This window comes from Mirounga leonina, unplaced genomic scaffold (genome assembly GCF_011800145.1).
Source record: "Mirounga leonina isolate KUSES-001 unplaced genomic scaffold, KU_Mleo_1.0 Mir_53, whole genome shotgun sequence".
NCBI classification, from domain to species: Eukaryota; Metazoa; Chordata; class Mammalia; order Carnivora; family Phocidae; genus Mirounga; species Mirounga leonina.
In genome coordinates this window covers 14,252,352-14,275,522 of record NW_023270807.1, presented here as the reverse complement: position 1 = coordinate 14,275,522, position 23,171 = coordinate 14,252,352, and the positions used below count along the sequence as shown (strand labels likewise).

The 23,171-nt window shown below is 37.6% G+C and overlaps 1 pseudogene; it reads left to right on the top strand.

The window, feature by feature from the left end:
* Positions 1–15,051: 15,051 nt before the first annotated feature.
* Positions 15,052–15,628, top strand: LOC118000559 (annotated as a pseudogene).
* The last annotated feature ends 7,543 nt before the right edge of the window (positions 15,629–23,171 follow it).

The window sequence follows — 23,171 nt, the reverse complement described above, 5'->3', positions numbered from 1 at the left end:
TGAAAATAGTCCATTACCAATTATAAGACTGTGTGAGTCTATTATTCTATGATGGATGACATGGAGACTCTTGAGACTTGTAAAAAGGGTAACTGAAGGCAATTACACAATCTCTTTGGATCACTTGCAACATATACTTGTAAGGGATGTGGCTACGCCTCAAGTACCTTACCTCTGAAACAGCAGGACCCCAGCCCTCTCTCAAAGTGTCTCCAAATTATATCTAAGAGTACCCAACACATGCCTCACTTACACTGAGTCAAACCTATCAGCAGCAGATACCAAGTGTCTGTATACACATCTGTATACGCATCTACCAAGCAAATCAGAGTATCCTGACAGCACTCACTGCCAGCCACGGTGACACCATGTCCATGAATACTACACTGGGGGGTTTCTGATGCTGGGTTCCATGTCTCTGGCTTCCATGAAGAAACAAGGCTAATTTCCACACCTCTAGACCCTTCTTTGTCTCTTGGGTCCTGGAGCGGCTATGCCCAGGCCCAGAATCTCTCAAAGTCCCAATTTAACAACATCAGTCTCTGCCTCTGTCGCTCAGTCTCTATCCTGCCTGTTTAAAGCCAAACCAAGGGGCCAACTGGGAATAGTCTGCACATCCCCTTCATCCTTCTTCTCTCTCCCTCTCTCATCCCTTTTTAACCCCCTGAGTCTCTCTAAACCACCTAAGACAAATTCTGTTCCTAGTTCTCAGTCACTAAACCAAAACATCAATGCATACAACCAAATAAATTTGGCTGGGTGTAGATTTATGTTGGGAATGGGAGCAGGCAATATGTCAGTGGTAATATTTAGAAAAGGGGAAATTATTGTTTATTTCAGCAGCAACTAGCCCAAATGCCCTGTTCTACATTTTTTTAAAGAGGAAGGCAGATTGTAAACCCTTTTAAGATAACTTCAAATACACTAGCATTATAATTCTAAAAAGAGTTTTCTTTCATGCATTATAGAAATAGGCCATTAAATCTGCATGTCTAAAGAAACTTTTCATTAATCGCTTTCCTTAAACACAGTTAGTATGGTCAGCCCATGTAACTGTCAGAAAAAGGAGGACACAGTAAATGATTCATCTTTGTGTCATTGTGTGAATTAGAGAGGAATAAAGAAGTCTTTTTTAACAGCTATACCTATATTCTAATCTAGCTTTATAATATGAAACAGCAAATTGCACTGACCCCTTTTTAAGGCCCTTATCTGCTTCATCTCCAGATGCAGGAGTATTCTGGTCTTAAATAGAGACTGATTTAAGAGTCTCCCTAGAGGAAAAAACTGGAGATAAAATAGTTAATATTCTTATAACAAAGGAACAGTATACCCCAGAAATAAAAATTACACATTTTCTGATGCCAGTTCTGTGTCTAATTAGTACCATAATTTTGGAAACTTATTTTACATTTCTGAGCTTCAATTTCATACTCTATAAAGCTAAGGTATTGGATGCCTGACATTCCCTCTAGTTCTAAAAAAAAAAAAAAAGAAAAGAAAAAGAAAAAAAAAAGAGTTTATTATTCTAAGCCACAAAGCATTTTGGGGGGTTTATATACAGAAACATTTTGATTTCTATGTTTCTTTTTGTAGAGAAAGAAGGATACTTTTTTTTATCTCTCATCTTCCTACTCCCCTGAAGTTAATTAAACTCAGTAAAACATTTATTACGTTTAGCCAAATGTTTTCAGTGTCTAGAGTATTGCTTTGACAATTACATGATAAAATACATTGTTGCCATAATTTTTAAAAAGTAGAGCCCCTTCTTTCTACCAGGTTTATCAGAGTAGGTGTGCAGTGGCTAGTCCAAAGACAAGATTTCCAAGAACAGAGAAGAATTCAGATTTAAGAAACACAGTTTCTACTTAAATATTCCACTGACTAGCTGTATGAGCTGGGGCAATGACCTTAATTACTATCTCCCAAAATCTCCATCCATGAGTTACGACTAAGTTTTTTCTGTCTTACTAGCAGACTTGCTTTAAAGATCAAATGAAATATTTATTTAGCCAACCTTAAATACTGTTTACTTCTAAACAGTATGGAATCATGTTCAAAATGATGTTATTTATAAAGCAAATAGTGTCCCACCCAAACCTTTAAATGGTGTTCACTTTATGAGAACATTATTTGAAATGTTTTGCAAACATCAACTCCTTTAATTTTCAAAACAACCTGGTGAGTTGGACTATTATTATCCACAATTTATAAATGAGAAAACTGAAACTTGGAAAGGTTAAGCAACTTATCCAACCTTTCACAGCTTATCAGTAGCTGAACTAGGGTTTTAACACAATCAGTCTGGATCTGGACTCCATTCCTATAATGCCTGTCTTATGCTGTTCTCGCTTTGAAAACTCGGACATGTTGTACAAATGTTGGGCACTATTATTATTATTGTTACTACTTCTACTATCATTATCATTATCATTATTATTATTACTTCTTGTCTCATTTGTTCTTCTGGAACTGAGAGGGTAACAAATTGAAGGTTTACAATGGTGTGTCAGGGGTGTACTCCAAGCCTTAGCATAAGCCGTAGGTGATTTTTTAGGATATTTGAGGAACAAAAATCAAGTAATTAAACTGATTAATTATATAAAGCTTTGCTTTTATATTAAAATAATCACAAACATTTTTAGAGAATAAAACAAAATTCACAAAACTTTTATGACAAAGCATGAAATTTCAAATAACCTTCAAGTATAAAGCAGACAGCTGTATCCTCATTAGGGGCACATATTGATGGATAAGGACAACAACTCCATGGATTACACATGGTCAACACCTCATTAAGGAGTCAAACAATACCAATTGATAATTATAATGCATTCCTGGGTTATTTCTGGGACTTCTTATATGGTAACTGCAAGACAGTGTCATGATTCTCATATATTTTTCCATTTCCTATTACTTTATTTCCTCTTAGATCTTGAATTGCTATAGGGGATGCCTGGAAATTGTATCAAGGTCACCAGGACCAAAATACCCATGTCACAGCCCGATGGATCAAGTTGTGTCCTCACTGGAAACTGCACTCTGCTGGCTGCAGGAAACTGGGCATATGACTGGCTGACCTGGGAATACAAAAGCTAAGCCTTCAGTTCATGCCCCAGTTTGGAAAACTGCTGAAAGGCCATCCCAGTTGGAGAGCTAATAGGGGCTAAGGCCTCAGTTCTATCCCCATAGTTGACCAGCTTCTGGCTTTGCCCTGTTCTGTTTTCCCCACTTCCTTAAAAACATCTACAGAGCATATTCCCCAAAAAGCTTCTGTATGCAACTTCATGTCTCAGAGACTCCTTCCAGGGAACCCGGTCTAAGGATTTGATTATTCAGCTCCTGTGGTTTGGACTTAATTGATTAGTTAATCAAGGTTAAAAAAAAAAAGTCCAGAGTGCTGAAGGCAGAGTTAAATGATAACGAAATCATCAAGCTTTCAAGTATCAAGGTGGGTGGGGAAACAAATATCAAAGTCAAAGTTTTCACCAAACATCAAGATTAGGAACTAAAAACAAAGGCAAGGATGGTGCAACTTAACTCAAGTGGACAGTCTCACTGGTCCAGGGGTTATTTTCAAAGAGTAGGGACAGTCTTATGTTAAAAGTGCAACTCAGAGACTGACAGTTCTGAAGCTAGTAATCAATAATCAATACATACAAAAGGATTCAACAACAAAATAACAACATGACAGTTCAAAGAAGCAAAGAAAAATATCCACTAGACATTGTCTTCATTTTTATCTTGTTACTGATCATTTGTTGTCTAAATAGGCTTCATTCTCACTCTTTGCTTTTATGGATTTTTTTCATCTTTATCCAGTAAAAAAACAAAAAACTGAAAGTTTTCTGAAAATTCTTCTTATGTCAGAGTAAAATATAAAAATTATCTTCATGAAAGGTATACAGTAATAAGGAATTCCAGTTCACAATGTAAGTGAAATGAAATCACATAGAGAGATAAATGAGTAGGGAAGTTGCTTTTGCCCTGAGGGTATTTGCAAATATTGTCACATTTGAATTTTGATGTTGATGGCCAACCAGAGCAAAGGGGACAAAAATCAAAACTGAGGATCCACAGTGATGGGGATTCTAGCAGAACTACTTTTCAAAAATAATCTGAAACTTGAAAGGGCAACATCCTCAAAGTAAAAGTGGATCTGAGGTGAATCAGCCTTCAAACTGCTGTGTCGGTTATAGTTCCTACTGCAGGAGTAGTTCAACCCATCTCGGGCTCTGAACTTGCTTTAAGGTAGCTTTGGACAGATAAAACCCCCAGGCATTTGGGGGAAGGTAACACACATCTCTGGGGGAAGGTACATTCATGCTGGGCCTTGAGTGTCATGGACGGTGCACATTCCAAGAGAAGCACAGGAAGAGATGCGAGAACCAGAGGAAGCAATGGTCTGCAGAATAGAACTGCAGTCTTCAGGTGTTAGAATCATTAGACAAAGATAGTGTTACTGACGACTCTCCTTGACCAAACCACGGTCAGGCTCCACTGAGCCTTGCTTCTGACTAGGCCTCAGCCTTATCCCTCACCTTGTCTTTGGCCTGATGAGTGTTAGCAAGAATCCTGCTGATTCATAGAGTCCCATGCTCTTTTTGTGTGTGTGTGATTTTTTTTCATTTTTTAAATTTAAATTCAATTAATAACATATAACATATTATTGGTTTCAGAGGTAGAGGTCAGTGATTCATCAGTCTTATACAATACCCAGTGCTCATTACATCACGTGCCTTCCTTAATGCCCATCACCCAGTTACCCCATCCCCCCTACACCCCTCCCTTCCAGCAACCCTCAGTGTGTTTCCTATAGTTAAGAGTCTCTATGATCCAATTCCTCATCTTCCACTTTTAATGGATAAGCTCTTGAACTGCCGGTAGCAGGAATCATGTTAGGTCAGTTTAGCAAGAATGTTCCTACTCTTGACGTCTCCTTGAAGTACTTTTCCATCCATGGACCCCTTCGCTTTAGGTAACAAACTGAGAGGGGCGCCTGTGTGGCTCAGTTGGTTAAGCGGCTGCCTTCAGCTCAGGTCATGATCCCAGGTTCCTGGGATCGAGCCCCGCATCGGGCTCCCTGCTCAGCAGAGAGCCTGCTTCTCCCTTTCCCTCTGCCTGCCGCTTTGCCTACTTATGCTATCTCTCTGTCAAATAAATAAATTTAAAAAATAATAAATTAAAAAAAAAAAAAGGAAACAAACTGAGGGTTGCTGGAGGAGAGGTGTGTGGGGGGATGGGGGAACTGGGTGATGGGCATTAAGGAGGGCACATGATGGAATGAGCACTGGGTGTTATATGCAACTGATGAATCACTAAACTCTACCTCTGAAACTAATAATACACTATATGTTAATTGAATTTAAATAAAAATTTTTTAAAAAAATGAATTTCTATAGAATGTATAGAAATTATTACATTACAAGCTCCAAGAGCTGTCATGGCTCCTTTTTGAATCCTTATTAACAGCAGTAATCAGAGAGAAGAGAGCAGCAGAATGACAGAACGTATCATTTTTCCACTTAGAAGTGGCTTGCTTCAAGGGTCTTCACCAAAAAAGATTTCTCAAAGTATATTTTTACTCACAATGTATGTAAAATTTCTCGTTGTGATTGTTTTCTTATTTTCTTTTAATCAAGTAAAGAGTACTTTAACAAGGAAAGCACTTGAAGGAAAAGCAGAGGGCACAGGAAGTCAGTGAAAGGAAAGTGACGTCTATGGAGAAAACATTATGAGTCAGAACAATGTACTGTAGGCACTGCAATTATTTGCCTTTTTATGAGGGTAACAACACAATGTACTTGTAAAAAATACTGTCTCTTCCATATCCATTCTAGTATTTATAGAAATTTAGTTAAGGCTGCACAATAATAATAATAAGTACCATTTATAAGGTGCTTCTGTGTAACTGGCTCTATATTGGACTTTCTGAAATACATGATTCCATTTCACCCCAATAGGGTAGATCTCACTAACTCTTCTAGAAGATACAGAAACTTAGGCCCAAGCTTGCACTTCTAGTCAGTAGAGGAGCTAGAATTGAATTAAAATTCTGGTTTGTGTGACTTCAAAGTACATCCTCATAATCATTATGCTCTGTTTCTTTTCATGTTTGAGAAACCATGGGTGCCACACCAGAAAGGGATTTAAAAAATATGCTTCAATAATAGTTTCTAGTCCTATTTATTAAGCAGTGCACTATTCCTGTACATTACCCTAATTTAAAAAAAATAACAGTTTATAATTAATAGTTGACCAACTGATTTCATTTTATCAAATTGCATTCACCAGTTTAGGTAAGTTTATGGATGCGTTGATTCTTTAATCAACATTATTGCTTCACAAATATTTCATATTAGAAAGATCATAAATACTGCCAATCCAAATCTATTAGTACTTATTTTTAAAAATTTGGAAAGTTAAGCTTGCACTTCTGAATTTGGAAATCTGGAAAGAGCCTGTGGTTGCTGTTCTTGTTTTTGTGCTTCATCAACTACCATTATCCTATTTCAAACTGAGGCCCAGAACAGAGGGCTATCTATAAAGGCACACTTGAGACAGGTCCTGAGAAATTACAAAGATGGTGGTCACTTCTGTCCTTTGCCACCTATTTATGGAATGAAATAAAATGAGAAAATTGAATAAATTTAAAAAATTGTGACAACTTCGATAAAACACTTTTATGAACAGCCCTTTTTGGAAAACAAGTTCATAAAATTCATTTAGAAGTTAGGGATTTGGATCGCTGAGCGTACTTCTCCATATCAAAGAAATTCCTGATTTCTGTTGAGCTTCCTAGAGTAGCAGCCTTCAACCTATGTGTAATTAACTCAATGCTGTGGAATTTAGAGTCATGAAGTACTATGCTGGAGTGGAGATGGGGTTGCCTATTTTAGGCTTAAATCAGCTCCCTGGCATTGTTAGGATGGTAAAGACTTTTAGTTCTTGACAACTGAGGAATCAGCACTGGGAAGGACCAAGCACGCTAATGGAAGGACAGTTTGAAGGGCTTTGAAGGGTCGTTAATTTCTGTTCGAGAACTGAGACAAGCCAATTACCAAGTTCAAAATCCTCCAACTGACATGTCTATGGAAGGATACCCTAAGTCTGGTGTACAGTCAGAACGGAAGAAGATACTAAATGCCACAAAGGGGAGAGGCAAAGTTTCAGAGATTATTCTGAAGGGCAATTGCTTTACAGGTAGTAGGAGATTACTTTCTGAGAGGGAGTAGCCTTCCATGTTGGTCCAGCCTCTTCTGGTCATTAAGAGCCAGGACCTCACTGAGCAAGCCTTCTCTGCCTTCTTAATATCAATTCCTGAGGGGAGACTGGGCTGATGAGACTGGGGTTGACATCATCCTATTGACAGAAGGAAAGAAACTGTGAGGTGGATTAAGGGTCCCACAACAGCTCTCCCTGTACCTGTATGAGTCTCTCCTCACAGTCTGTAACAGAAGCCCTAACAGAAGCCACCTTAGCTTTTTGTTTACTAACCTCTCTTTCCCTTCAGTGGCAATGTTCACACATGATCTTCCAGTCTGAATTAGAAAGCTTCCAGAGATGAGAAAAGCATTGCTTCATGGTATGTACCTTTCGTTCATTCATTCATTCATTCTCCCTCAACAAACGCTTGATCTCCTTGATGATTAAAGTTGCCATGAGATATAAAGACACCAGACTAACATTCCATCATTTAAGAAGTTTACATAATCATATCAATGATAAGACATATAGCAAAATAATTAAATTTCAGTTAAAGGTGGTAAGTATCTTTTATGGGCTGAATTGTCCCTCCAAACTTCGTATGTTGAAGCCCCAACACCTGACCCCTTCTAATGTGACTGTGTTTGGAGACAGGGTCTTTAAAGAAGTAAAATGAGGTATTGAGGCAGGAGAGCTAATTCAGTATTACGGGTGTCCTTATAAGAAAAGATGATTAGGACACAGACACACCCAGAAGGAAGACCATGTGAAGACAGAAGATGGTACTCATCTACAAGCCAAGAGAGAGAGGCCTTCAGAAGAAACCAACCTTACTGACACCTTGATCCTGGACTTGTAGCTTCCAGAACTGCTAGGAGATAAATTTCTGTTGTTTAAGCCCACTCAGTCTCTGGTAACTTTGTTATGACAGCCCCAACAAACAAACAGTGTCTCTGCCCAGATACGATACTGATAGAATGAAAGAAGATAAAAAGATCACACACATAAACACACATACACACACACACACAAACACACACACACAGGAATTGAGTTTAAGTGAGTCTTCAGAATCCAACTCTTATTTTGAAATATTGGAACATTGGTTCACCTCCTTAAACCCTTCCTATTCAGTGTTCTTGATCACATTTGTGAATTTTTTTATTACACTAGAATATAATCTTTTCATGTCTGAAAACTGAATACCATTTAAGGGTCTAGGTGTTCACTTTATATCTTCTCTCATGTACTGAGTTTCAATTCCCCCTGACACCCTTTCTTTACATCTTTTTGTTAAAGAAAACAAAAGAAAATAATAGTTGAGTATGTGTGTTGTTTCTGTCGGGTTAATAAAAGTGTGCATCTTCCCTAAACAGTTCCTTCTCTTGTTCAGCTTATTCTTGTCTATTTTAACAAAAACATATATATTTTTTATTGTCTTGAATTTTTTTTCCATAGATCTCAAGACAGTCTGGGCTTGGGCTATCCTGACCATATTGCTACAGACCTGTCTACTCTGTTTCAGGACTTCCATTCCCACTCTCAGGTTAGTGATCTCAGTGACCTCTCTGTGTCAATCCCTCCTGTTTTTTTTATGTGTTATTTTCAGTGCTGATAACAGAGGGTTCTGTGTATAGTCAAATTGTTCTCTTTCTTTTTCTCTTGCATACAATTATCAAAATTTTGTCAGAATTCTACTCTAGAAGATCCCATCATTCTTTTATATCAAAATTTATTTCAATTTGATTATGTAATTATAAAATTAATGTAGGCTCACTGTAAAATTGTTTTTCAATAATGCAGAAGTTTAGAGGGGAGAAAAGGATAAATTACGCCTTTGCCCATACCAATTCCAATTCTATATCCAGAGGTAGCTGTCATTCATACTTTGATGGTTCAATATCATTTTCTAGACATTTACTGGGAAAGCCATCAAGAGGACATGACCACTAGTTACCTGCCAGCTGACCAGGGCCATTGGAGGCTTCTCAACACCCGCAGTCCTTGGAACATACATTCTATCCACCATTCCCACTGTGGGGGCTATTCCAAGAACACAGCCTGGAGAGTAAGGTGTTACTGAGATGATCGAGACTGAGGATGTGCTGAGCCCAATTAAGGCCTCCATATAATCTTTTGAGATTCAGGTGGGCGAATGTGGAGATCTACTCATCTTGTAGCCACCCAAGACAAGCTTTGTATGTAAGTGCCCTTGCTTACTGAATCTCCCACCTTCCAATCTGGAGTGGTCTGTCTGCCTCTTTCCTCAGCCTCTCCTCACCCTTCAGGTTTGGGGGCCAGTCTTGAATGTCACCAGGGAAACTCCTGAGGTTTTGAACCAATAGCATTTAAATATGGCACTTGATGTTTAAACACCAGAAGTTTTTAAGACTTTACAGTCTGTTCTTTGATCATCATTTTATAAACAAGAGTGCCATAATATTTCAAGGAACAATAGTACACAATGCTATTGTGTTATATCATGCATTACACTTGGTGATGATGCTACAAATGACCAGTAGGTATTGCTAGGGAATCCTTGTCCTCTGTGACACAGCCAGAGGGTGTGGAACCTTAGGAAGGGGTTGCATTATTGTCCCAGCATTGTTGCTGGCGTGGCATAAGTTGTCCAGGATTTACAGTCATTTATATATTTAGAGGAATTAAAGCTCTTTTTAAACCACTGAATTGTCCAAGTGTGTATTATATATTCAAATCTTTCTTCTATTATAGTGTACCATGGATTTGAAATAGCTAAATGTCGAAAATAGCATTAAACCAAAACATGGAAAATGTTGACGGTGGATAAATGGTACATAAAAGAGTATCATTTTTTGGCCTTTTAAAATCTGATATATCCACTGTGGAATTGTTTTTATGTCAGTACATCCAATTCTCCCTCACACTATTTAATAGCTGCATGATAATGCTTAGCTTGGCTATCTGTTGTGGCCTGAATGGGAAATGTGTGGAGGCAGGGTTAAGGGAACCAGCAAGGGAGGGTAAAGCATCCAGGTTTTAGCAAGAGAAGAAAGTAGTCACCACCTTGAGGCCCCGAGGAAACAGGAAGAGGATTTTCTTTGTTACTGGAACCTAGAGAGCTGTGGCCGTGGGTGGAGGAGGTGGGTAGGATGGAGTGGGGGTTGCTTGTCCAGACTTAACCAATGAGGTCTGGTCATAATTAGGGATGCAATCACTAGTGTGGCAGAGAAGTATACTGCAATGCCCTTCCACTCTCTAATCCTGTTGGTGCTGCTGTGGGCTGTGACAAACTAAAAGCCAGAGGATAGAGAAATCCCCAAGTCAGCTTCCTAGGAATCAGAACAGGGCAGAAAATGGATATAGAGGGGCAATCACAGAAAAAGAGCATTATATATATTTAGGAATCATTTTAAATATGTTGATTTAAATATGAACTGCTATGTATCAGGCATTGTTTTAGGCCAAGGGGTTACAGTAATGAGTGAAACAGACCAACGTGCTGTTTTCAAAGAGCTTATAATTCTAGGGGGGATAATAATAAAGCTAACACATATCTAGTGTTTATCAGGTGCCAGATGTTGCTCTAAGTGCTTTACGTATATTACCTCATTAAATAAATCAATAGCATAAACTTGTTAACCATTCTATAATAATGGAACATTATAGGTTGTGTCCGGTTTTCTTTTCTTTTCTTTTTGCTATTACCAACAACGACAAAATAAATTTTCTTGAGCATCCATCTTTGTGCACACATATAAGTAATTCTGTGGAAAAGATACCTAGACATAAAAACTGTGGAGTCAAAGGAAAGCAATTTTTTTAACTTAATAGACCCAGTCAAATGATTCTCCAGAAAACTGTACCAATTCCCATGCTCACCCATGAGAGTGCCACTTTCCCCCTTGCAAAATCCCACTGTTAGCTCACACTTCCCAATCATCCAAGCAGGAAATGGGATGCTTGTTGTTTTAATATGTGTTCTCCTGATTACCTGTAACATTGAGCATGTCTTTTTTTTTTTTTAAAGATTTTATTAATTTATTTGACAGAGAGAGACACAGTGAGAAAGGGAACACAAGCAGGGGGAGTGGGAGAGGGAGAAGCAGGCTTCCCGCCATGCAGGGAGCCCGATGTGGGGCTCGATCCCAGAATCCTGGGATCATGACCTGAGCTGAAGGCAGACACTCAACGACTGAGCCACCCAGGCACCCCTGAGCATGTCTTTTTATATTTACTAGCAATTACTACAAATCGTCATGAATTACTTGTCATAATTGGATTGCTTGCCTTTTAAAAAATTATTAACATTTTAAAAATATACTAAGGTTAATAAACTTTTATATGTTTTTTTTTCTTTTACAAATATTTTCTTCCCATGTGGTGCTTGTCTTCTCACTTTATTTAAGGTATCTTGCATTCTACAGTACACGTTAATGTTTGTTAAGTTACATTTCTCAATCTTTTCTTCCATGTCCTTTGAGCTTATAGCATATTAGGAGGCCTTTTGCTATCCCAAGGGAATAAAGACATATTCTCTCTCTCTTTTTTTCTAACAACTCTGTGAACTTCTAAATACAGATATTTGATTTATATGGAGTTTCCTTTTGCATATGATGAGTGGTAGGATTATAAAATTAATCTTTCCCTTACGGATATCCAATTGCTACGCACTATTTAGTAAATAGCAAGTCTTTCCCCTCAATTATTTGAAATACCATTTCTACTAAAAACTAAACATAATTTCTTAATGATGAATCATATTTGCAGTTCTGAGATAAATATGCTTGGTTATGTTCTGTTAGTCTTTTAGCACAGTAAAGGACTTAATTTGCTGATTTAAAAAATTGTACTCGTGTTCATATGTGATTAGGTTTATGTGATAGTCTTACATTAATAGACTAGCGCTAGAGTAGCCTTGTGATAAGTAAGAAAGCTTTAATCTTTTTCTCCACTTTGAAACAACCTAACCAACAGGAATTAGAAACAACTCTTAAGCGCCTGATAGGATTTGATTGAACTCACAAGCTAAACAGATGTCATCATTTAAAGCAGTGCTGCTTTACTTAATTTTTCTTTATGTTTTTTTTGGGGGGGGGTTGGTTTCTTAAGGTATGTTGTTTGTTCTTCAGACTTTCTTTTTGACACTCATATCTTCCTAGAAAATGATTAGTTCATCTAGATTTTCAGATATGTTGCTATGTGTATGTAATGTTTTCTTATTTTTCATTCCTCAACATCTGTGCTTATATCCTGTTTCTTTTTCCTAATCTTGATTTTTAGTAAATTTTCTTTCCTGTTAATCAGACTTGCTAGACTTTTTAATATTTTATTCATTAATCATTTTAAAATTTACTTTTTGGCACTTAAAATCACATATACTTTTAAAAAAATTATCTGTATTATGAAGCCTGAATTTATCATTGTTCATTCCGCCTATGTTCTTCTTGGAATTGTTTTCTAATATCTCAAATTAAAGGCTTAATGTATTTATTTTTTATCTCATTTTCTAATAAATGCACTTAAGGCTATAACTGGTCCTCTAAGAACCAATTGGGGAGTGAGAATAGTTGTTATTCAAATACTTTCATCCCTGCTTGTCTCAGAAGATCTTGAAATGGAAGTTTGGGCTGGCACTCGGGAACACTACAAACTGCATTTCAAGGTTAGCCAGCAGAACCACAGTGCCGAATTTTCAAGGGAAGTATTTATGAAACTTTAGACAACTCTTAATTGCCTCACACATATCTAGGGTATAATGATCAAGAGTTGAATTTGGAGAAAATTGTTGAGGAGGATTTCTCTAGATCGAACTCTGCTCTGAGTCACAATTCCTCTGACTCCCACAGGAAAGAAGAAGGCAGAGTGTGCCATTGCTCAGCCCCCCATCACTAGAAGGGGAGTTGGAGGTGGCTACTCAAAGTCTAACCTGCGGACCCTTCAGTTTGAGGACAGGAGCTGTACACTGCGGTCTGAGTCAACATACTGGCTAAAGTGACCTCTGTGGGAGCAAAGTAGTAATTTGAAGTTTGGCAGGAAACTGCTCTTTCAAAGTCTTGGGGGAAAGACTTGCAATTTCCATGAACCAGACATCTATAGAAAGGCAGCATGGCCCCCCTCAGATTTGTCATCCACCCATCCCAGCTAATTAGAGGCATCAATCAGCCAGGAAAAGAAAAGGAGTAGAAGAAATACCAGGGGGGGGAAAAACAACAAGCTTCCTTTGCTTAGATGTTTGCGTGCTCTTGGCATGGAGAGGGAGAGATGTCATAAATCAAGGTTAGAGTTTTTAACAATTGCATAAGACTGAATACTTTAATGGCTGGACTGAGACTGTGTTTGACAAAATTAACAGGAATTATTTCTTTAGGGCAAATAATGGGGCTACCCAGTTAACCTGAGCCAGGAAAAGGGGGAAAATAGGCCCACTGAAGACCTGCAAAAGGCCAATGAGATGCAAAATAGAGTCCGTTTATGACTACATCCCATGAGTCATGTTTGTTCACATTGTGGTTACACTGAATGATCTGACAATTTTTGAAAGGAAGTGTTAACGTCTCCCATTTTGGCTATGTCTTCATATACTAGTCCTTACATGTTTCCTCTGGTTTGCTTTGCATATTTTAAACTTATGTGACTAGAAAAATAAAGACTCCTGAAGGCTGGAAGTTCTTAAAATATACCTGTGTCATAATAAAATAGGTTTCTTTATCCAAAAAAAAAAAAAAAATCTTCACATTAAGTTCTATTTTTTTTTTCTATATTAATGTCACAGTAGTTTTTAACGTAAGTTTTTCTTGATATTTTTTCCATCCTGCATTTTAAAACTTTGTGTCATTTTGTTTGGGATTGCTTCTTGAAAACATTTAAGTAATGTTGTTTGCCTTGTCTATTTGCTTTTATTCTGGGTTTCTCTATTTAACTTTTGTTACCCAGTCCAATGGTATCTGTCTCATAGGAAAATGTAATCTTTTGTATTTATTTTAGTACTTTTGATGTATTTTTATTTATTTGTTTCAGTATAATGAAATTTAAACCTGGTAAATTATTTTAGGTTATTAATTTATCATGGGAACTTATTACCTCAGTTGCTTTTTTCCTGAGCTTCTGGTCAGGAGTCTCTATTCCAAGTGATAAATACACAATTCAAAATAGCATAAGAAAAAATATACACATGTGTTTATGTATAGGCTTAAACAAGAAAAATACAGAACAGCAAAAGGGCAGCTGGCCTCAGTGTTGACAGAATATCAGGGCTTAACCAGTATCAGGTAATCTCCCCACATTTTTATTACCAAGCTCAATGTCCTCTCTTTGTTGGCATCTTTCTCTCAGGCTTCTCCTCCATGTTGCTCCTACTCGAACAGCGATACCTTAGGCTCCTCTTCTTGTAACTCATAGTCTGAAGAGGGAAAAAGAGTCCTTTCCTATCTTGTCCTCAGTAAGACAAAGTGCAGGAAAAGATTCAGATTGACTTAGTTTTGATCAGATCCCTACAGTCAGACCAATGATTTTTGCTTGGGATTTGGGTCACTGTGACTGGAGATCTGAGATTCTGTTCATGGAAGGAAGGGGAAGGGATTACAGTGCAGACAGACATGCTATTGCCACTAGGCCCCACTCTTGTGGGTGAGTCTGATTGTCTCTAGTAGTTTAGACATTTTGTAATCTATACTCATTAGCTTTGTGACTTATATTACTATTTAATACATATTTTAATTAAGCTTTATATTTACATCTAATTTTTTCCAGTATCTATATCCAAATTTTAAATGCAGCAGAATATTTAACATGATTTCACATCCCCTCATCCACCTGCCATGTTGATACCATGTGAGGATTAAAAGTTCCAGGTTATTCTTTCGGCCGGAACCGCCATCTTCCAGTAATTCGCCAAAATGACCAACACAAAGGGAAAGAGGAGAGGTACTCACTATATGTTCTCTAGACCTTTCAGAAAACATGGAGTTGTTCCTTTGGCCACATACATGCGAATCTATAAAAAAGGTGATATTGTGGACATCAAGGGAATGGGCACTGTTCAAAAAGGAATGCCCCACAAATGTTACCATGGCAAAACTGGAAGAGTCTACAATGTTACTCAGCATGCTGTTGGCATTGTTGTAAACAAACAAGTTAAGGGCAAGATTCTTGCCAAGAGAATTAATGTAAGCATTGAGCATATTAAACATTCAAAGAGCTGAGACAGCTTCCTGAAGCGTGTGAAGGAAAATGACCAGAAAAAGAAGGAAGCCAAAGAGAAAGGTACTTGGGTTCAACTGAAGCGCCAGCCTGCCCCACCCAGAGAAGCACACTTTGTGAGAACTAATGGAAAGGAGCCCGAACTGCTGGAACCCATTCCCTATGAATTCATGGCATGATAAATGTAAAGAAAATAAAAGACCTCAAGACTGTAAAAAAATAAAATAAAAAAAAAATAAAAGTTCCAGGTTATTTTCAACTTTATAAGCTATGTTCCGATAATTATTTGTTTTAGCTATGCTCTTCCTGGCCCATTTATCCTTAATAATAGTAATTTTGTCTGCATGCACCTTGCTGTTGAAAACTCTAAACCTAGCATGTGGTGTCGAGCTTCACTAATGCGGCCACTAAAAGAAATTGTTCATGGGGCATTTCCATGGAGGTTATTAGTAGAAAATCTACTTATGCAGACACTTGTTTGCATAGTAACATACACTTAACACTCTGGAGTACATTAAATCTATGTATAAGCAAATTGTATTCTAAGGTCTGGATCAGAATGCCTACTTCAGAAAGCTCTACTCACAGCATAGTCTCAGAGCAAATGTTCAAGCTAGCTGCTAGCCTAAAAGAATTATAACTTAGATTCCAAAAAGCCAGGAAGCCATATCATACTTTTAAAATTTTTTTACTGTGGTAAGATATACATGACATAAATTTACTGTTTTAACCCTTTTTAAGTATACAATTCAGTGGCATTACTTATATTCACAATGTTGTGCAAATGTCACGCCATTTATTTCCCGAACTGTTCCTCACCCCAAAGAGAAACCGTAACTATTTAGGAATAATTTCCCATCCCTTCTCCCCTAATCCCTGATATCCCCTATTCTACTATTTCTCTCTATGAATTTGCCTATCTAGATATTTTATATAATTGCAATCATACAATTATTTGTCCTTTTGTATCTGGCTTATTTCATATATTAAATATATAACATACACACACACATATATAAAATATATATTATTTCCAAGATTCATCCAAATTGTGGTATATTTAATAACCTTATTCCTTTTTATGGCTGAATAATATTATATTGTACATATATACCACATTTTACTGACCATTCATCTGTTGAGGGGCAATTGAGTTTTTCCCACCTCTTGGCTATTGTGAGTAATTTTCCTATGAACATGAATGTACAAGTATATTTGAGTCCCTGATTTAATTCTTTGGGGTATACACCTAAGAGTGGAATTGTTAGGTCATATGGTAATTCAACATTTAGTTCTTTGAGGAATAAACTTTTTATAAAACCAAATGAACATGGGTTGATGCTTCAAATTATAGAACCTTACAGAATTTTCAAAAATACTCAGAATACAGGGGTGCCTTGGGACACCTGGGTGACTCAGTCAGTTAAGTGGCTGCCTTTGGCTCAGGTCATGATCCCAGGTGCTGGGATCGAGGCCCGCATTGGGCTCCTTGCTCAGCGGGGAGCCTGCTTCTCCCTCTGCCTGTTTCTCCCCCTGTTTGTGCTCTCTCTCTCTCTCTCTGACAAATAAATAAATAAAATCTTTTCAAAAAGAATATAGGGGTGCCTGGCTGGCTCAGTTGGAAAAGCATGCAACTCTTGATCTCAGGGTCATGGGTCTGAGCCCTATGTTGGGTGTAGAGATTACTTAAATAAGTAAACTTCAAAAAAATTCAGAATATGGAATGTATGACCAATTAGAAGGACATGGGAGGAGAGATTCAAGTATTAGATGAGGATTTAACCAGATGATTCTTGAAATATTTAATAACCTGAAGAACTATGATAACATACTATTATGTTTCATACTGTACTCATTTTATCTACCAATAAAATAAATCAAGTATAAGAAAAATCACCATAGTGTCTTAATCAGAAGAGTGCAATAGGCAGGCACAATCTGAAGAGATGCATCACATACCATCAGAGTGTAACAGAGGTGCTCTGGGCCTAGAAAAATAAATCCCCAAACAAAGCAAAGAAACTAAACTAAAAGGATATACTTGAAAACCTTGGATAATACAGTAATATTGACTAATAAGATAATACTAGCACAACAGGAGAAGAGTTTTATTTTTTTTTTAAGATTTTATTTATTTATGAGAGTGAGAGCAAGCACAGAGGGAGAGGGAGAAGCAGACTCCTTGCTGAGCAAGAACCCCGATACAGGACTTGATCCCAGCACCCTGGGATCATGACCCGAGCCAAAGGCAGATGCTTACCAGACTGAGCCACCAAGGTGCCCCAGAAGAAGAGTTTTAAAGGAAACAAATAGACTTCTACCAAGATGAAAATTGGGTTAGAAATACATATAGAAGATGTAGTGACATAATGCGTTTAAGTGGTGGACTAATATATATCAACCTTAATAAGACTTGAGGTGTATAAATATACAAAAATAAGACAAGCCTTACCAGGTGAAAGGTGTGGAAACTCAGCTTCAGACCCAACTCCAGAGGCAATCATCATATTCAAGCCTCCACCCCATACCATGGAATCTTAGTGTATCTTGGAAACTATAAAGTATCTTTGAGATACTTTGTACACCTGAGATCCTATGATGCTATGCTGTTATGTTTAACTATAAATTTATTTCACGTATGAATACAATGCATTTAGATTAAGAAGGAAAAAAAAAAAAAAACATGATGGTGCCATACACCAACCACTAGGCAGCTTTAACTCAGGAATTTAGGATCTGGACCTTTCAGACAATTTCCCAAATGAACCCCTAACTGTAAGTCATCACTGGAGAATACCTGCTCAGAATACCTGTGTTGTTTCAGTACTAAAAGAAACCCATTGGAATTAACACAGATCACAGATCAAAATTGTCATTTAAATATAACATCAGTGAGCAGTAAAACTCCAATATAGAGAAACTAGCTTGTGTTCTAGGTATTATTATATCTATATATTGGTATTCCCTACATATTAAATGTCTTTTCCTAGGAGTAAATCTTTTGTATTCATTATTTCTATGATTATTTTTTTTTAAGATTTTATTTATTTTCCAACAGAGAGAGAGAGACAGCGAGAGAGGGAACACAAGCAGGGGGAGTGGGAGAGGGAGAAGCAGGCTTCCCGCTGAGCAGGGAGCCCGATGCGGGGCTCGATCCCAGGACCCTGGGACCATGACCTGAGCCGAAGGCAGACGCTTAATGACTGAGCCACTCAGGTGCCCCTCATCTCCGTCTTTACACTTAAAGTATATATTTTTTATTTTTTAAAAATATTTTATTTATTTGAGAGAGAGAGAACAAGCAGGGGAAGGGGCAGATGGAGAGGGAGAAGCAGACTCCCCACTGAGCAGGGAGCCCGATGCGGGGCTCAATCCCAGGACCCTGGGATCATGACCTGAGCCGAAAGCAGATGCTTAATGACTGAGCCACCCAGGTGCCCTATTTCTATGATTATTAAAACATCTCTTGGGATAGATTTCAGTAAAACCATACTACCCTAGGACTTTAGAAGATGAAAGACTCTTGAAGTTCCCTGGTCTGCACTTTACCATCAGGGAGAATGAAGCTCAGAGACACTAAGGGATTTGCCTCAGATATCCAGTGAGGTAGTGGCAGAAGTTGCTCAGAGATTCTGGGACTCAGAGACTCTGTCCTAAACCTCCTGTCATAATTGTTTTTCCTTTTTTTGTGAATCCATGAATGCATCGCTTGAATTATAGTGAGGAAAACATGACTGGAAGGAAGTGGTTTGCTCTTGGGTCCTGGGATAACTGGTCAAGACTGTACTTGCTATTTGTTTTCTACATCTCCACTGCCATGGTTCTCCTTTTCAGCTAACCTCATTCTCATATGTGTCTCATGTTCATGTAGCCTCTGCAATTGGTGCCCAGAACCCAGGACACAGAGCAGAAAAGGAGACAACAAGGTTGGGTTACTTCCATGGACACAGGAAGTATGAACAGTCATGATGCCAAGTTCCAGAAGAGTAGAAACTCCAGAGGTGTCCAGAAGACCTGCTTCTGTTGGAGGCCCCTTACCACATGCCCAGCCACACTCGTGACTCCTGATGCTGAAAGCAGGTACCTCTTTAAGGAATGAAATGGTGCCAACCGGTGACCATAGCCAGGGATCCTGCAGTTTGAGAAGGCTTCTCCGAGTGTGCATTAGAAATCTGGATCAAGTCTGCATCAGCCATTCCAAAGTTATTACTGCCAGGAAGGAAGCAGCTTCTCAAATGAAAAGAAGATAAATAAGCTTCTTTGTCATATCAATTCCAGACAAAAATAGCTGAAATGCTACTTAATATGAAGCAAATTGCTGTAGAGGTACAGAGCTTGTTCTCATTTTAAGGAATCTGCATCTAGGTATTTACGTCTTCAAAAAGAACATGAGATACAATATGCTCTTCATTGAGCATCTTAAGTGATTTAATTTTTTTCTGGTATAATACTTAATTTTATTTCCAAACTTTAGTTATATTTTAGAGTTGATGGCAATTCATATTTCCATCATTTGAATCTTCTTTTTCCCATAGCCACTCAAATAGAATGAGGACAGTTCTAGAGTTTCTCGAAACCAAGAAAGGATTTGTGCTGAAAAGATCACTCTGGGCAAGCACCAGGTGGCAATAAATAGCATCAAGCATAAGTGTAATTTGGCCAGGGGAAACATCAATTTCAGCATCATAAAATTCCAGTTACTTCACCTTACTCTTTAGTCTGTACTTTTTTCACTTTTTTTTCCTTTGAAGTAAAAGCGACTCTTTTGTTTGCTATTTTGTACCTTGCATCAAAATTTCAGTACTTCTTTAGATGCCTGGGTGGCTCAGTCAGTCAAGCAGCTGCCTTTGGCTCAGGTCATGATCCCAGGATCCTGGGATCAAGCCCCATATCGGGCTCCTTGCTCAGTGAGGAGCCTGCCTCTCCCCTGCCTGCCACTCCCCCTGCTTGTGCTCTCTCCTTCTCTCTCTCTCTTTCTGTCAAATAATGATAAAAAAAAAAAAAATCCAGTACTTCCAGCTGCAATTGTTTTATGGCATGAAACCATGACTTTAATGATACTTAAAGATATCCTCAGTGCTTGTTTGCTCCTGCTCTTTTTTCCTGATGTCTACAAATTCCAGTTTGGGTGATTGTGGCTGGCAGCCTTAAAAAGAAAGACAGGTCATGCTTACAGAGGCCCTAAGACCTGGCTGCTCTGGTGTGACAGATCATGGGCAGGCTACTAACCAAGGACTTAAATTGCTAACATAGCCTCTTCTCTGCTCACCACTACTTCTCCTTCTGAAATTGGTGTTAAGAGTTACCTGCCCCTTCTCCCACCCTGGATCACGACTTGGCCAAACTCACCCTATTCACATATATCTAGAAAGATGAACTACCCTTAACTTCTCTATTTATGATCTCTTTGATTTTTCCTTCCCCCAGCAAACCTAAACTGGGCCATACACCTGTGTTCACTCTTATAATCACTTCCCATTAAGGGCCTATCTTCCTGACTAGTTTATAAGCCTTTAGAAGGCAGGAGCTCTGCACTACTCATCTTCCTATGCTCTACAGTATTAGACACAGAGTTAAGTGCTCAGAGAAACTTGTCCAGTTAAATAATTCAAAGACCCAAGGTGGACTTCTTAAAGTGGGTTAAATGATATCTTGGGATATTTCTTAGTGTATTATTGACTTTTTCATTAGTGATTTATTAGTTGCAAAGCAATGAGCATAATATTTAGAGTTGCATGGATTTGAGTTTAAATTACAAATCGATCATTTATCTATATATGGTATGGTTTAAACTTCTTGGGTGGGACACCTGGGTGACTCAGTCGGTTAAGTGTCTGCCTTTGGCTCAGGTCATAATCCCAGGGTCCTGGGATTGAGTCCTGCATTGGACTCCCTGCTCAGTGGGGAGCCTGCTTTTCCCTCTGCCTGCTGTTTCCCCTGCTCATGCTCTCTCTCTAATAAATAAATAAAATCTTAAGAAAAATAAACTTTTTGGGTATCTTATCTTTCAAATGGGGTACTGATGCTTCTTTTATAAGATTTTTATAGGGATTAAATTGACATAAAACTGTTAATCATTATATTTGTCACATATCATCTTAATTTCTCTATCTTAACAAGAATATACAATTATTTCCATCTTTAGTAAGATTGCATTCAGGAAAGGTTTTGGACTTTGGTTAATGATCAAACACATTTACAAAACTGTAGAGCTAATGGAACCTTAAAAATTAGGAAATCCAGTGGTTTGCAAGCTTTCATAGCTATGGGGTGCTCTGTTCAAGCAAAATCCTTCTAGATGATCCAAAACCAAAAATTAGGTCAGATGTTGAAGCAATGGTAGAGATAGTTGAGTCATATCTCATCACATTTCTTTTCTCCAATTCAGTGAGCATCAATGAAGGAAATTGCTGATTTTCTAAGATTCTTCAAATGCATTTTTTAAATCTAGTGGACGGTCCAGCACCCTCCTCTTATAGATGAAAAGAATCAGAGACAGCCTATTATACCTTCAAAGCCACATAGCTCACTAATGTCAGAACTGTGGCAAGAGCTAGATTCCCTGATTTTCAATGTGGGGCTTTATTCCACTCAACATAGAGCTGCACCATGTACTCAGTATGAACAGGAAAATTGGTCCCATATTGATCTGCCAGTCCCAGCAAGTCCAGGTAACAAGAAAAACAACATCTTATTTTTATTGAGGGTTTACTGTATATCAAACACCATGCTATGTATTTCAAAAATCACTGTTTCATCTAAGCATTGCAACAACCCTACGATTTGAATATCATTATCCCCATTTGACAAGGGAGAATTTGAGTATTAGAGAGGTCCAATAATTTGCTGAAAGTTACCCAGCAAGAATCTCTCATGATCTGTGCTAAACTCAGTCCTTTCTAACACCAAAATCCACACTGAAACAACAACATTGTATTTAGGAAACTAAGAAAATAGATATAAATATTGTTTCTATAAGTAATCTTTGAAAATTTCAAGGCCAAGCAAAGATACTGACTCCAGTTAGGGTCATCATTCATTCAGTTACAAGTTTCCAACTGCATGCAATTGAAAAAGATCTATTAATTATTTTGCTTTGCTTTAATAAGCCATTTTCTTGATTAAAAAGCCATTAATACCATTCCTTTTTAAACTGTGCTTGTATTTCTCAAGCACATTTAAATTTTACAAGTGTTTATTTCCTAAGAGGAAACTAAATTTAGTCAATATTTTTCTAAGAAAACAGTCTTTGATTCATGGCAAGTCACTACTATTAAACTTTTAAATTAAAAAAAAAGAAGTATAATAATAACTAGTTGTTAAAAATGAATCTAGACTTAGATTGCAAAAGCAATTTTAACAGGAAATAAAATTATGAATATTTTTGTGACACTCTTGTATCAATTCTTGTTTATATAACTCCAAAAGTATTCATCGTAAAAGTCAAATATTTAATCGAGAAATTGTTTCTTCACTGATTTTTTCTAATATATTCACTTGTTTTTTACCTGTCTGTGCAAAATATATTTATTCTACTTTTATATTGATTACAAACTTTCATTCTTAGAAACTCTACAGGTTCATTTTGGTCTAAATTCTCCAAGGTAGCATGGAAGGCCCATCTCAATATTGCCCTAAACTGTCCTCAGATTCATCATTCAAAATCTTCCCACACTTAACCTCTCCTCCAAGAACAATGAATTTTTTTTTCTTTTTTTCTTTTTTTTTTATTCTTATGTTAATCCCCATACATTACATCATTAGTTCTAGATGAAGTGTTCCAT